This window comes from Papaver somniferum, chromosome 7, assembly GCF_003573695.1.
Source record: "Papaver somniferum cultivar HN1 chromosome 7, ASM357369v1, whole genome shotgun sequence".
NCBI classification, from domain to species: Eukaryota; Viridiplantae; Streptophyta; class Magnoliopsida; order Ranunculales; family Papaveraceae; genus Papaver; species Papaver somniferum.
In genome coordinates, this window is record NC_039364.1 from 185,988,769 (window position 1) to 186,006,602 (window position 17,834).

Genomic DNA, 17,834 nt, shown 5'->3' on the forward strand with positions numbered 1-17,834 from the left:
TAATCGTAGAATAACTTGTACACAAGTAGAGAACACAAAACCTTACAGAGGGATTCCGTGGAACGATTGTGTGTATAAACAACACTAAAAAGTGGACCTTGTTCTAAGAGTATAACTAGTAGGATCAACCTATCAATTCACAAAAGATAAAGCATTCAACCAAATAACACCTTGAGTGATCTACTACTAGGTGGTTTAGACGAATAAAATCTGGTAGGCGAGAACTCCCATATCCAGTGATATAAGGAATTTAGGGGATAACACTGATCTAGCTGTTATTCCACGGTTGGTGATAATCTATGATTAACGACGAGTAGGCAACTATAATAACTCATTGACGGTTTATTAACGAAGAAGGATTCCTCGATCATATCTCTCTTTATTGATTACGATTCAACTTTATTTGCTTGATTTACTTTGTTCAAAATCTTAAAAAAAAAACCATTTTGTGACACTTTGACAACTAAAACTCATTGTTCTTCGTGGAAACGATCCTTATTTCTATTATATTACCAGTTAATTGTGTGGAAAGAAGATTATTAATTTGATTGCACTTACGACAACCATCAAATTTTGGCGCCGCTGCCGGGGAGCAGTCGGTAGATTTAGTTGTTATTTTTATTAGTTTATTTTTGTTTTTAGATTTCTTTTTAGTTTTTAATTTTTGTTTTCTATATTTTTGGTTTCAGGTACTTAATCTCTGGCACCGAAAGATTGAGATTATTTGAGGCGTGGTATTCAAACTCGTAAAGGAACGATACTACAGGCACGTCAGCGAACGCAACAAGAATCTTCGGAAGAGATGATAGACGGAGTAGATCTACCTCCTCCTCCTCCGGAGAAGAATCTACGAGAGTTGACATCTCTATGCTTAGATTCACAACCATTGTGTATTATTTTATCTAACACAATGGAACTGAAGTCGAATATTTTTCACCATTTACCGAAGTTCAAGGGACATCCTGGTGAAGATCTGAACCGTCATCTTCAAGTGTTCCAGCACAAGATGAGAAGTCTTAGGCAAGGTACCGAAGATATTGATACGACAATGCTGCAAGCCTTCCCATTCTCTTTAATAAATTCAGCGGAAGAATGGTTGTATTACCTTCCTCCTGGGAGTATTACAACATGGACCGAGATGAAAAAGCTATTTCTGGAGAAATATTTTCCTGCTTCAAAGGTAGCCTCTGTTCGTAAAGAGATTAGTGGTATTCTTCAGATTACTGGGGAATCTCTCTGTGAATATTGGGATAGGTACAAAAAGTTAGTGGCAAGCTGTCCCCATCATAATATATCCCCAACCCTCATCATTTAATACTTCTATGAAGGATTACTTCCAGAGCAACAAAACTTGATTGATGCAGCTGGTGGTGGTTCACTTACTGAGAAGACAATCTCGCAGGCAACCAGTTTGATTGAGAGTATGGCTTCGAATGCTCAACAATTTTACACCAGAAATGACTCAAATGTCAGAAGAGTTAGTGTTAATGGTGGTTTTTAGTTCAAGGGCTAAAATCATAAACCTTGTATTTAATGCGTTGTCATCCTGCAAAGGAACATAAGTCATTTAAAAGCAATGAGTGCTTAAACCTCTTCGCTCACATATGTATTGAGCAATTCAATATATCTGTATACTCAGAATGGTGCATGCAACAACAATCCCAAAATATTCTGTGAATTTTATCTTTCACCAGCATTATTCACTAATGCATGACTTGCCTAGTGTTTTCCTATTCTATGTTCCCAGTCGAACTCTCAATATTGACATGACATGACAATTAAATGTTCACTCTCAGCAGAGTAGCATGAGTCTCCCGAAGTGTCAGTATTGAGATCTGCATGAAAACACTCACATAGGCTGCATTATCCTCTGACAAAGAGATTAACGTGTTTATACACCTTTTAATTAAAAGTTAGCGCGATCGAACGCATTTAAATTCCTTAAGGGGAATCCAGACTGTCCATATCATTCTTAAGAAACGATCACGGCCACATGATTTGGCCACACAATTTAATAGGTCTAGCCTACTCCAAACAGGACTAGGCGATCGTCACGATAAACACCGGCGGGCCCACTAGCATCCCTGCCGGTCGAAACTCCTTAGCTCATTCGCTGCACACTCAAACGATGGCCTGAACATGGACGTTCACGCTATTAAAAAGAAGGCTCAAACGAGCTAGACCGATCATGACGGTCTTAGAAGCATCACATCCGTCCAACTTAGCCAACCAAGTTGGACGGCGTAGATCGTGTTTTAGGCGATCAAAGAGGCGTCGTTATGTTCAACGACGACTCACCTTCATCTTTAGACGATCGAACCTCACCCGACAATCCGTAGGCAGATCAAAACGATTTCCCAAAGTAGGATGATCGCGCTGTTGAAAAATATCTCAAACGAGCTAAGACCGGCCAAAGCGATCTCAAAACATCACGGCCGCCCAACTTAGCTAGCCTAGTTGGACGGCTTAGATTTTCCTTCGAATAATTAAAGAAGTGCTAACGTGTTCACCATCGACCCAACTCCACACTTGGTCGAATGACTTGATCATAACAAGACCATGGCACATTAAATCGCCGGCCCAAAGTAGGGAGAACGTGCCGTTTGAAAACCCTAAAAAATGCTTTGCGATAACACACTACTGTCGCAAATCAGTCGTGTCCGTCCAACTTAGCCAGCCTAGTTGGACGGCTTAGATTGCGTTTCAGACGATCAAGAAAGTGGACATGAGTTCACCGCCAGTCCAACTTCATTACCATTCAATCGACTTGCCTGTGAGAAGTCAATAACGCATCAAATCGCTCGATTGAACTAGAGTAGTCGCGGCTGTTCTAAACCCTAATTCATGTTTGTGGCAGTATGCTACTATCGCAAATCGATCGTGACCACTCATCTTCGCCAGCCGAATCGAGTGGCTTAGATCCGATCTTAGATGACCCAGGAGATGTCAACGCACTCACTAGAGGCTCATCTTCACACATGTCCAAGCGTCATGTTCGAATCAACGCCCAGTGCTTTGATTCGACTAGCCAAAATAGGGAGGGCCACACGACCCTTAAACCCTAAATTACATCAACGGCAATATACAACTACCGCAAATCAATCACGACCGTCCAACTTCTCCAGCATAGTCGGACAGTGTAGATTTATTTTCAGAAAACTAACAAAGCAGCATTGTGATCGCTGGCTACTCTTTCTCCACAGGAAGTGATCGACCAAGTCATAGCACGCCCATAGGGTCCTCAAACGATCACCCAAAGATGGCCGGTCGTGCTACTTTTAAGACGCTCAATCCGTGACTGATTCGATCGAGCTCAAAAACAGCAATGCTTCTAACACATCGATTGTTTTCAGCTGCTTATTCGAAAGCGATGCTTTACATACATCGATTATAAGCAATGCTTTATAAATATTGGTTTCACAAATAATTTATTATTTGACCAACAACATTGTGTGTTGCTTTCAGCAACGAGTCCCACGACTCGACCCACTTACTCGAGATATCAAACATGTCACAAACTGGGGGATGCTCACTGGGGTATTGGTCTGTCGGTTTACAACGTGCCACGTGCAACCCGCCCATTACGAGAAAGTGTCAGGAAAGAACAGACGGTTAACATCAATGAGATAGCGGGTGAACGTGTGATTAATCTTCCCTCATAACGGAAACACGATGATCACCACCTTCCGCACAAACCCACTTCTCTACTACTTAACTTCCTCCACTTTCTAAGAGATCAGGGTGCGCTCAATGACTTGTATAAATAGGTTTTCAACCTATTCAAACGGACAGACAACACAAGTGTTATCAACACAAGTAGCCAGAAACTATTTTTCTGATACAAGTCATAAACAACCACACCTTCACAATTCAACATTTTGATCTCAAACACCTTCTCCGCTTCCCTCCCTAAGATCAACCCTTCTCCTTCACCTTGTGACCGAATTGAATATGAAACATCCATTTCTTGGTTTAGGCCAGAGTCTTACAGATTGATCTCTCGAACTCAAAAGTACTCCCGTGCAGTGCATTTGTTTAGGGTTTGAATTCGTTTCTCATCAACACACCCCAAATTTACCAAAAATAGCAGAATCAGTTTTTGCCCTCAAACAATTGGCGACCACAGTGGGAGACTAATCTCTCGGTTGCAAGATCAATTCTCAAATTTCATTCCAATTTTTCTCAAATTCAAGATGATGGATCTTAGGTCTGGATCAGCGAAAAATCCCGATGTTATTGGCGTTGACAACACCCTGGTGTCAACATTCGTGCCGGTGACACCACTGTACCGCCTACGAGCAAGATCAACGCGTCTCGTGGCACTACATCCTCAACCACCAACACCAACAGCGCAGGAAACATTCCCTTAGGCGTGACACCTCCAATCACCAGATCCAGAGCCACTGCCATCACTCCCAATGTTTCTTCGAGCGTAACGCCCCTGGTTGTTACTAGAGCTACTTCCACTCCCCTATCAGGACGAGATACTAGAGGATCCATAGGAGGCCAACCCCCTATTACCATTTTCGATTTGATGGAAAGACGAGAAGTTCTCGCTAAGGCTCAGACGGACATGGCCACAACTCAGAAAGAGGTACTCACTTTCCTCAAGACGCTAACCGAACGACTACCACAAGAGCCGCGTTACCCCATGGAGCCAATAAAGAGTACTTTAAACACTTTTGGCACAAGCACTTCAACAGAGCGTGCGTTCATGGATGAGGAAGTTCGTGTTTCTCCTGAGCGCCCAAGAGAAAGGAATCAGTCATCCAACTTCATCACACGTGAGGATCTGGAGCGTCTCCTCCAAAATCGAAGCAAGGAAAACCCGGTGGACATGCACCAGCATCAATCTCCGTATCCTCATGATGTGCAAAGAGCTCCTCTTCCGAGAGGATACTCCTGTCCTCAATTTTCCCTTTATGACGGAACTGGTAATGCTCGTGAACACATCTCTCATTTTATGGAGTCATTAGAAGAGCACGAATACAATCATGTCCTCCGCCTGAAAGAGTTCTCAAAGTCACTTACCGGGAGAGCGTACACCTGGTACAACAACATTACACCAAACCGTATATCCAATTGGATTCAAGCACTATGATCCAAATGTGACTGAACATCAAATATTAGAGTTGTGAAATAATGGCATGACACCTGTCTATCGCGCTTTACTGGAGAACCTGCGCTTCCAGACGTTCTCTGAACTTCATGAAGCTGCTAAGCGGTTGGCTACAACAGCACCAACCTTGCTGGAAGGAATCAGGCCTGCCAGGAATGAAGATACACGTGAGATTCGAGGAAACAGTCGTCTCATCAACAAACAATACAACACTCAACCCTCTGTAAGCATGGTGAGTGTAGGAAAGAGAAAAGCTCCAGTTGCAGAACAACAACTCAAACGTGCAGCACCAGCGCATCAGACGGCCCCATCCCGAAAGGCCGCGACTAAATACTCCTGCACAACAACAAGAAACTGGAGATGCTGCTCCAAACTTCCTGTTCCCGATTGATGAAGTGATTGAACTCCTGGAAGTATGGATTCAAGATGATGCAATCAAACTACCTCCTATCAGGCGCCCACCAACTCAGGAACAAATGGCAAATCCCAAATATTGTCGTTACACAGATGCAGGTGAACTTCAATTAGGCACTGAGGGAGTTCGCAGAGACCCTCTTCCCGTCAGGAGTTGCATAGTTCCTGGGGACTCCGTCCAAGAAACCGTACAGACCATGATGGAGCATTTATGCAAACAATAATAGGCAAGTTTCCGCACATAGGGAATCAGGGAAGATCTGCTTCACCAAAGAAAATAAAGAAAGGATAATAAACTCGCATGCGTGATTTATTAAAGCCCGTCAATATTCATGGTCGTGACCGACCAAGGTCCGTGCTCGTAGATGTCATTCCTTCCTTTCAAGATCCATGACCGTAACCACCACTCGTCACTGCCAAGGTTTGTGCCTGTAGTCATAACTCGTCCCTGTCAAGAATCTTGATCGTAGCCATCCAAGCTCCACCCAACTGGTTTTGTACATAGTCATCAACGCGGATGCAAAAGGGTGATACCCTCATCATGGTCAACCAATCGAACATACGGGATAGAATCACGTGAACTGGGGATTGAGGCCCAACGTGAAATTCCTTCTCCGTCAGTCAAGGACTGCTTCAACACAAGAGAGACGGTCAATCAAGAAGCATGTAATTTGCAAAGGAAAATCAAACTGAAGGTTGGTCGAATCATTAACCATATTGTCATCTCCCCTATTTCGAATTACCGGAAGAGAGCGTTGCATGCGTCGAGATGTTACAATAGAAACGGTATTCTTTCCCATGAGGAGAAAAAACGACTTGCCGGCCAGCATTATTTGTGTGTCGTCTTCCCATCTGCCATATCGTATCGCCTCTGAAGAATGGGAAGAACTCATTTTTCAAAATCAAGGGTTAAGGGCGCCCTCACTGGAGTTCTCTTCAGAAGCCGGTTCAACGCTCTCTTCAGAAGAAGCCGCTTCAACGCACGTTCCAGAAGCCGCTTCAGTGCTTACTCCAGAAGCCGCTTTAACGCTCACTCCAGAAGAAGCCGCTTCAACGCTCTCTCCAGAAGAAGACGCTTCAACGCACTCTCTCTCGAAGCCACTTCAGCGCTCTCTTCAGAGGCCGAAGCCGCTTCAACACCTTACCAGCAAATGCAATGGAAGTACGCCTTTTAAGAGAAAATAAGCTCGGGATAATTACACCCGGGGACTGCCAGCATAGGATGCCTTCACGTCCCTCAACCGGTTTATTTCTAATATCAACAATCATCACTGTTGAAGCTTTACGAGCCGCAGAAAATTCTCAACATGAAGACGTACATGTGCATCAAAGACTCCAAAGTACAAATCATAGATGTTTTCACGTGTCCAGCCACGCCATCATTCTGAAGTGTAACTGGGGAATGCTCATCGCATCCCATTCCATATAACCATCCAAGATTCAGAAGACGGTTTAAAAGATGTCACTTGGAACGAAGTCCTTAAAGATTCGCGGCACAACGTCCATCAGTCTACCTACCTAGCCGGCACGCCACAATCAAGAAGCGTGTAGTCTGCAAGGGGAATGTCAAACAAAAGAATGGGAGAGCTCATATTGCAAAATCATGTACACAGTCTCTACTCTAACCTTACCGAGGAGCGTTATGTCTAAAATTTCGAGCATGAATGAGGGATTATTATTCACAGTCAGAGCAACAGATGAACAATATAGAGAAGGTAGTCCAAAGGATGGCAGCAGTGATCATTCCTTCATACGAAGATAAATCCGGGGCAAATGCTATATTTCCTAATCAGAGACCAAGGTATGATCCCTATTCTAATACTTATAACCCTGGTTGGAAAGATCATATTAATTTCAGTTATGCTAACAAGCAAGCAGCAGCTCGTAATCCGTATTGAGACATAATGGTTTTCAACAACAGTTTCAGCAACCACAACAACACCAAGCACAGAATAAAGATTCATCTGTAGACGACAAGTTCAATATCATCTTGCAAACTATGCAGGGTTTTACTTCTGTCACAGAGGGTCTCAAGGAAACATTACTGAAAAATCAACAAAAGAACGATATTGCCATTAAAGATTTGCATACTCAGATTGGACAGTTGGCTACAGATTTGAACCTAATGAAGGCACAAACGTCGACAACATTTCCTTCACAACCTTTTGTGAATCCAAGAGAGCACGTCAAGGCTGTAACCTTAAGAAGTGGAAGACAAACAATAGATTCAAATCTGGATACGAGGGAAGTACATGTATCTAGTGATGATGTTGAGAAGTAAGTAGAGTTGGAATCCGTACCTAAGGAAAATCCAATCCCAACCGGCCAACCTAAGGAAACGGTTCCCAATTTTATTATACCACCTCCTTTTCCTAGTCGTTTTTCCAAGTCAAAGAAGCAAGCTCAATACAAGGAGATTATGGATATTTTCAGCAAGATACAAATCAACATTCCATTTATTGAGGCCATTGGAACCGTACCCAGGTATGCCAAGGTTTTGAAGGATTTGTGTACAAGGAAAGATAAGTTGATTGCTAATGAGATCACTCAGGTGGGCGAAATTGCTACAACTATGTTACTTAAAGAGATGCCTACAAAGTGTGAAGATTCTGGCAGTTTCATTGTACCCGTTATCATTGGTAATCGACGATTCGAGCGTGCTTTGCTTGATTTAGGTGCTTCCATAAGTGTTATGTCAGCCGATGTTTATGATTCTTTGAATCTTGGACCTTTAAAAGATACGAGGATTACTATTCAATTGGCAAACACGTCCAATATATATCCTAAGGGAGTCGTTGAGGACGTATTAGTTCAAGTGAATTAGTTAATCTTTCCGGTTGATTTCTACATTGTAGATATGCAGGATGGAGATAATTGTTCATTTACTTCGTTACCTCTTGGGAGACCGTTTATGAAAACTGCAAAGACGAAGATTAATGTTGATAGTGGTGCACTCACTATGGAATTTGATAAGGAGATCATACAGTTAAATATTTTTAAACCATGCGCTATCCTAGTGATGTTCACTCGGCTTTCTCTATTGATGTTATTGGTTCGTTAGCGCAACAAATGTTTGATTTGAATGGTGAAGATGAACTTGGAGTTGTGTTACAGAACAATATTGATTTGGACGTTCCTGGACATCTGATAAGCATGTAAATGCTACATTTTATACCCTTATTTATATTAGCTAGGATACAATATTTTAATTGCTAATACTATTTTACTGCTTTTGTAGAAAGTACAAGTGAATTCGATCATCCAGCGAAAAAGCAGCAAAATGTGAGACTTAATGGTGTTTGCAACGAAAATGGCAAAATGTGGTTGGCCTGGTACTTCCATATATCAGCAACCACAATGATCGATTATGCTGGCCTGGTATTTCTATATATCAGCAGCACTTATTATGTTGGCCTGGTATTTTTATATATCAGCAGTACTTATTATGATGGCCTGGTATTTCCATATATCAGCAGCCGGGTTGGCCTGGTATTTCCATATATCAGCAACCAAAGTGGTTGGCCTGGTATTTCCATGTATCAGCAACCACGATAATGAAATAGGTTGGCCTGATGTTTCCATATATCGGCGACTACAATGATAATTTGAGGCTGGCCTGGTAATCTTTATATATCAGCAGCGCTCATACTACTCACCACACCAGAAGTTAACAAGTGAATGGGACGTGGAGGCTTAAGACAACAACTATGGCTAGAAATATCAAATCAGTGAAGCAGAGAAATGTTCTTTTTGTTCACACGTGAAAGGCACATATGAGTTAACGACATAATTGACTCATATGTGTCCATCAAGCTCCCTACCACCTGCCACTTCTCTTATCACTACAGAAGAAAACTAGAGAGGAGAAACAATATTTGAAAATGCATGGAATAGATTTTTAAAGACTAGTAGAGTTTGCATAATTAATTGGTGGAAACCGAAAATCCTAACAACCTTCTATCATTCTGTTTTTCGTTAAAATTATTTATTGTTTCATTGTGTTTCGAATTTCTGAAAACTCATTAAACATTATCTATTTGATTATTTGGTCTTGGTATTAGTTAGAAGTAGTATTTTCACACTCCTCGTGGGAAGGACCTGTACTTGCCATTGTTCTACTAGTTAGACAATGTGCACTTGCAGTATTTTATTGTAGGTTTCCGAACCTACCAAGTTTTCCGAACCTGGACGTTGACTTAGCCAAAGAACTGGTTGAGATGTGTGGTGCTTTAACGGCATTACAAGCGGCTAAAACGGGTAATCTTTCTTATATTTTTGTTTACCCGTAACTAATGAGGTTCCGTTACCTTCTATTGTGAAGGCACCGAAACTAGAATTGAAGACGCTTCCAGACCACTTGAAGTACGCGTACTTGGGTGATAAAGAAGAACTTCTGGTGATTATGGAAAAGAACCTCACCCCAATACAAGAAGAACGTCTACTTAGGGTTCTAAAAGAGCACAAAACGGCTATTGGTTGGAAAATTGTGGATATCAAAGCATTAGTCCATCCATGTGCATGCATAGAATCCTAATGGAAGATGATTTTAAGCCGGTACGTGATGCTCAGCGTAGGCTTAACCCCCCAATGATGGGGGTCGTGAAAAAAGAGATCCTCAAATTGCTAAGTATGGGGGTAATTTACCCAATTTCTGATAGCAAATGGGTTAGACCGGTACATGTGGTGCCTAAGAAATCAGGTGTCACTATTGTTAGAAATCAAGATGACGAACTTGTTCCTACAAGAGTTCAAACAGGGTGGAGAGTGTGCATATACTACAGAAAGCTTAATGCCGCAACCCGAAAGGATCACTTTCCTTTGCGTTTGATTGATCAGATGTTAGAGAGGTTAGCGGGACATTCATATTATTGCTTTTTGGATGGTTATTCGGGCTACAATCAGATTGTTATTGCACCAGAGGATCAAGAGAAGACTACTTTTACTTGTCCTTTTGGTATGTTTTCCTATAGACTGATGCCGTTTGGTCTTTGCAACGCGCCTGCCACTTTTCAGAGGTGTATGGTTAGTATATTTTCTGACTACGTGGAACGCATCATTGAGGTATTTATGGATGATTTTAGTTTTTATGGAAATTCATTTGATATTTGTTTACAAAATCTTGAACTTGTGCTTAAGATATGCATAGACACTAATCTTATTTTAAATTGGGAGAAATGCCACTTTATGGTGAACCATGGAATAGTGCTCGGTCATATTGTGTCCTCTCGAGGGCTCGAAGTTGACAAAGCAAAGATAGACTTAATAAGAAATTTACAATATCCCACTTCGGTGAGGGAAATTCGCTTGTTTCTTGGTCATGCAGGTTTTTACAGGCGGTTTATCAAGGATTTCTCCAAAATCTCAATGCCGATGTGCAAATTATTGCAAACAGAGGTTATTTTTGACTTCAACAAGGAGTGCAATGATGCCTTTGATAAATTTAAAGAATTGTTGACAATTGCACCAATTATTAAGTCACCGGATTGGAGTTTGCCGTGTGAATTGATGTGTGATGCAAGTGACTATGCAGTTGGAGCCATTTTGGGTCAAACAGTAGACAAGTCGTCTCATGTGATTTATTATGCATCTAGGACCCTAAACGATGCACAAATCAACTATTCTACCACCGAGAAATAATTTTTGGCTATAGTGTTTGCACTAGAAAAATGTAGATCATATTTTGTGGGTTCAAAAGTAGTTGTGTATTCTGATCACGCAGCACTTAGGTACCTATTAAAGAAGAAAGAAGCTAAGCCAAGGCTTATACGGTGGATATTATTATTGCAAGAATTTGATTATGAAATCAAGGATAAAAGAGGTGTTGAAAATACTGTGGCAGATCATATTAGTAGACTTGTTGTTTCCGAAGAAGAACTTCCTTTACAAGATCGCTTTCCAGATGAACAACTTTTTTCAATTGAAGATTCAACACCTTGGTACGCGGATATAATGAACTACTTGGTTACAAGACAATTACAATGTCTAATTTTCAAAAGCTTAAGCTTAAGAAAATAGCAAAGCAGTATTGTGAGATGAGCCCTACTTGTGGAAATACGGTTCTGATCAAATCATTCGCAGGTGCGTACCTAATTCTGAATTTCAATCTATTCTTACTTCTTGTCATACTTATGAATGTGGTGGTCACTTAGGTTCTAAACGTACCGCTTTCAAAGTACTTGAAAGTGGCTTTTATTGGCCTACCCTATTTGAGGATGCATATGTTTTTTGCAAATCTTGTGATAGATGTCAAAGAACGGGCAATCTAGATTCTCGAGTTTTGTACAATTTTAGAGTTTGGTCTAACATTTGTCCAGCTTGGTGTTTGGTACTTGAAATAGACGTTGACTGTAGTTGATTGTGATTGACCTAAACTTAATTAATTTCTAAAATAAATAATATTGAGATTACAATTTTACCCTGAAGTGAAACTCACATCCAAGGGCTTTGCTAAAAGCATTAATCCTATGGATACGATGTAGCCTAAGTCTCTTCTTCCTCTTCCCCCTCCATCGGCAGAAACCCCAAACCCCCATTGATGAACATATGAAGAAAACCCAAACCCCCATTGATGAACATATGAAGAAACCCTATGGATGATATAACAAAATCCTCTATCAAAATACATCCCTTACATATAACAAAGCATATTTCTCTTCATTAATCTATGTTATTCCACTTCAGGAGATGTCAATTTTACAATTTCTTGCAGCAGTCAGTCCCCTCTTCACCACCACAACCATCACATGAGATCATCAATTTTTGATCTTCATTAACTATAGACTCCACTCAATTCCCATTCCTACAACCCCAAAAACAAAAAACCCTAAAAATATTCAGAAATCCGATTCATGAATAAAGTAACCGAATACCTTAAATTGGAAACAAGTAGAAATTAACTAAATACCTAAAAATTAAATTGGAAACAAGTAGAACTTATCCATTGTTTTCGCATTCCGTGCCTAATCTTCATCTGCGAACTTAAATTTGCAGTTCATATGAAGAAACCCCATGGATGAACAACAATAATTGATTTTTCATAACCCCAAATCTTTGATCAAACATTTCAATTTCGATTGAGGAAAGACATTAAGAGAATGAAATGAATCAAACTGATTCTTAAAGTGGATCTGTTAATATTTGGTGGAGAGATAGATGTAAATTTCGAAATCTCGCCGGTAAGCTGAAATCTGCAGAAAAAAAATTCAACAGGACCAGTGCCGCCTCTTATGTTTTCGTGAAGAAGGAAAGGAAAAAAAAGATGGTGGACGTCTTTCGCTGGGGATTCAGGGGAAAAAAAGAAGAAAATGAAGAAAGATGAAGGGATTTTATGTAGATTAATATTTATGTCCATCCACGTGATGTAAGATCAATGCTTGTGAAAATTAATATAAAAAGTATTAATTTAATTAAACTAAAATTAGATTTAACCTAGTCAACTACAGGCAACGTCTGTTTCTGGTACCAAACACCAAGCTGGACAAATGTTAGACCAAACTTTAAAATTGGACAAAATTTGAGTAACAAAAAAAATAACTCGTGGGGAATTGATTTTATGGGTCCTTTTGTCAATTCTAGTGGAAAATTTTGTATACTTCTTGCTGCGGATTATGTTTTCAAAATGGGTGGAAGATAAAGCCACCCCTACTAATGATTCTCAAGTTGTTTGTGAGTTTGTGAAGGAATATATTTTTTCTAGACTTGGTACACCAAGAGTGGTTATCAGTGACGGAGGCTCACATTTTCATAAATCCTTCCATGCTCTACTCAAGAAGTACAACATAACACACAAGGTTGGTACGCCATATCACCCACAAACTAGTGGGTAAGCCGAAATCTCAAACAATGAGACTAAATCCATTCTTGAGAAAACCGTTAACACCACACGGAAAGATTGGAGTTATAGGCTTAATGATGAACTTTGGGCGTATAAAACGGCGTACAAAACATCGATTGGTATGTCTCCATATAGGTTGGTCTATGGAAAAGTTTGTCATCTTCCGGTTGAACTCGAACACAAGGCATATTGGGCGATAAAGATGTGCAACATGGATTATGACAATGCGGAGAAACAAAGGAAGTTACAACTTAACGAGCTAGAGGAGATATGTAATGATGCTTACGAGAGTTCTTGTATTTAAAAGGAGAAGACGAAACTTTTTCATGACAAGATGATTTCTCGGAAGAATTTTGTTGTGGGGAAAAAAGTTCTTTTATTTTATTCTCATATTAAATTATTTCCTGGTAAGCTAAGGTCCAAATGGATTGGACCGTATGTTGTTACTAATGTTTATTCTCATGGCGTAGTTGAAATTTCTAGTCTTAGAGATGGACAAATTTAAAGGTGAACGCCCATAGATTGAAGCCATATTATGAAACCATTGCTTATGTGGATATGGATGTGCAAGAATTTCGTGTTTATATCCTTCTGGAGGAGTAATTGAAGGAATGCCATGTCGGGATGAGGAAATTAAACTAAGCGCTACATGGGAGGCAACCCATCGATTTTGTATCTCCATCCCTTTTGTTTTTAATTTTCTTAGTTTTGCATATCATATCTTGCATTCCCATCTTATATTTTACAAAGTCCTATATTTATAATGATACTTTTGACGAATTCTCGTAAGAAAATTCTGACTGCGCAGTTGTCACGAATATAGCTCTCGAGATTTCATACAGAGTCCGATTTGAGTGGTTAACCCAAAATTTTAAAGAGGACAGACTCACCTTCTTTTCCAAAAAGAAAATCTGAATTCGGAGTCTGTTAAGTTGGAGCGATAGGCCTGGACATTCAAGTTTCAGTATTTTTCCAGAACTTTTTCAGATTGCATGTCTGTCAGTCCGGAGGCCATAAAAGTCAGACAGTTTATCGAAACACTGTTTCCTTTTAATAACTTTTATAAAAGACGTAGGCGAACAACTTTCGTTTAGAATGTTTGTGCTAGTTCCCTACCCATTGGTACAGATTTTGAGTTTTTCAGAGCTGTTATGTTAGGAATCAGAATTTTCGGTTTTGAACATTGAGGACAATGTTGAGTTTAAGTGTCGGGGAGCATTTAGTATCATACTTTATGCATATACACGTAAAAAAAAAATAATACTCTTTGATTTCTTGCATTCTTGAGACTTCATCTTTTGGAGTTAATTATGAGCTACTTAGGATGACACTCTAAACCTTTTTAGGTTGAAACAGTCCTTACGGCTATAGATTGAGTTCCACTTTATCGTTCTAAAATCCTTAAATATATATGTTCATAATTGAATGTGAAACTAAAATGCTAGAAATGGCATGATAGTCATTTGAAAGATTCATCCTCGCAATTAATCATTACTGAATCACTTTCTTTTTATTTTTGCAGTTGTATGTTTCTCTAAAATGATTTGGTGGGATCCTTATACTGCCGTGGATGTTGTAGTAAGGTAATCATTGGTTGAGTATATAAAGCCCCGTAGAAGATTGTCTTACACTCATAAAGAGTGAGCCGGAAAAAAAAATATATATAAGGCTCATCTTCATTTATCGACACTAATAAATGATAGGTTCGGAATTGTGGACTAATCATGTAGTCGATGAAAAAAACCATATTATCGCTATATAGAAAGTCAAAAAGACTATTGATGAGGCTTTCGACACTTGGATAGCAGTATGTGTGAAACGTTGTCCCTGTCTCCGTCGCCTAAACAAGCGTGGAACGCAGGATCCAAGGCAACTATCACATACTTGCTGAAAGGAACATGCGCTTAGAGTATTTAATCATGTGGTCGAGTTAAATGGGTGCTTCTCTCAAATATTGCGCTATAAATAAGAATTCTTTGACGACATTCATACAAGTATTGTGGGTAACATCTTTCACTTTAGTCAACATTTGCACACTTCACTTTTATATTTCCATTTTCTTATTTATCCATGTGATTTCAGTATGCGAGTGTTGTGGCAAACGTTGCAACAAGTACGATGACTATCTTAGTAGAGTTTTGCAAACAGGTTGAATGTCACACGTAAATAATTGCTTGTGTGTGATGATTGGAATGTATGTGGGATTTTTGCAGCTAAAGAATATATGCAAGCTATTTGGCTTTCTACTTTGTGTCTATCCTTAGTAGTTCTTCCAAGGCAAGAAATTGGAGTTGGTTTTGTGGGTATACCTCTTGTAAACCCTCACAAGATTATAACTCGTCCACTAGGGACACCTAGGGGTTTAAAGGCTTGTTATACATGCTAAGTGTAACCGTTTTCTCAACGACATGGAGTTGTTGTATTTATGATTAGTTTTATTTAGTTTTCTCGAGGACTAGCAAAAGCTAAGTGTGGGGGAATTTGATAAGTGCATAATTCATATGATTTTAGTGCCCATTCCATACTTGTTTTAGATATTACTCTTGCATGTTTTCGTATTATTACTCTTGTTTTCTCTTATTTGTCTCCATTAGGTGAATCATCCAAAAAAGGAGCTACAAAGTGCTGAAAAGAGCTAAGAAGAGAAGTATGCCAAGTATCCAAGCGCCCAAGTCTAAGAGAAGTGGAAGAAGTGCGACGAAAAGGAGCAAAACGCTCAAAATCAAGAGACGTGCCAAAGACCGATATTAACTCATTCAAATTAAGGATTTATCATCACCATCTTGAATAGAATTGAAAGAGGAAAAGAATGCAAAGAGAATTAGGTCATTCCGAGTTCGTACGAAGAAGTTGTGGCCAAAACAAGCTTTTTATCGAATACCAAAGACAAGCAATTACGCAAACAGATTTTAAGTATGCAAACGGGTATGCATACTTATTTCCCCTGGATTTAACTGAGATTTAAGTATGCGAACGGGTATGCATATATATGAAGGCCAAAAAGTCCCGAACTATGTTTAGGGTCTTTATTTACTACTTTTTTAGGGTCCGGTTCCTTAACCGACTAAGATACGTGAAGGCCAAGCAATGCAAACCTATAAAAAGGTATTAGATCATGTAAAATGAGATTATATCAAGGAGTCACGAAATTTTAAGTCTTGGAGAGAAGAAACATCACACGGAGCAAAAGTTAGGGTTTCAGAGCGGTTCTTCAATCGTAATGATATCTCTAAAATTTTCTTATATGTATATCATGGATGTTTCTACATCCATGAATAGATAAACATCTATTGGTTGAAGATGAATTCTAAGTTGTAAACAGGATTTAAGTTATTATATTAATCTACTTTGAAGTTCTTCATATGATTATCGTTTGTTTATACTATAATGAATATTTATGATTGATTGATAGATTGTTTAGGTGGGAAACTAAATTGATTTGTTGATTTAATATATTGCTAGTATTGAGTTAGGATATAAGTAATCGTCAAATAACTTGTACACAAGTAGAACACAAAACCTTTGAAAGCGATTCCATGGAGCGATTGTGTGTATAAACAATACTAAAAAGTGGACCTTGATCTAAGAGTCTAACTAGTAGGATCAGCCTATAAATTCAAAAAATATAAAGCATTCGACCAAATAACACCTTGAGCGATCTACTACTAGGTGGTTTAGACGAATAAAATCTGGTAGGCGAGAACTTCCGTATCCAGTGATATAAGGAATTTAGGGGATATCACTGATCTAGCTGTTATTCCATGGTTGGTGATAATATACGATTAACGGCGACTAGGCAACTATAATAACTCATTGACGGCTTATTAATGAAGAAGGATTCCTCGATCATCTCTCCATCTATCGATTACTCGATCATATCTCTCTCTCTATTGATTACAATTCAACTTTATTTGCTTTATTTACTTTGTTCAAAATCTAAAACAAAACCCCCCTTGTGACACTTTGACAACTAAAACTCATTGCTCTTCGTGGGAACGATCCTTACTTCCATTATATTACCAGTTAATTGTGTGGAAAGAAGATTATTAATTTGATTGCATTTACGACAGCCATCACGAGCAAAGATTTCTGAAATGAGGGTGCAAAAAACTACTTTGGGGTTGCAATATTTTTTTTGGGGTGCAAATAAGCAAAATTAGGCTTATAAATAGCAAATTGTTTCAATTGGTCCTAAATTGGTCTTTAGAGCCAGCTAGGCAGGGGTGTAAATATACACCCTTTCAATGGGCTGGCTCCCTCCTGATGCCAATGTAGTGCAACCACCACCAACCTTCTATGGACGCAACAAAAAGAAACAAAAGTAGACGGATTACTGGGACTCACAAACAACACCAATAGGTTCTCCACCACCGATTAACCATCTCCACTAGCTTCCATAACTTTTAAAATTACATATTTTTGATGATTTCTGTAAATTTCTTAAACTCTACTGTTAGAGCAATGCTC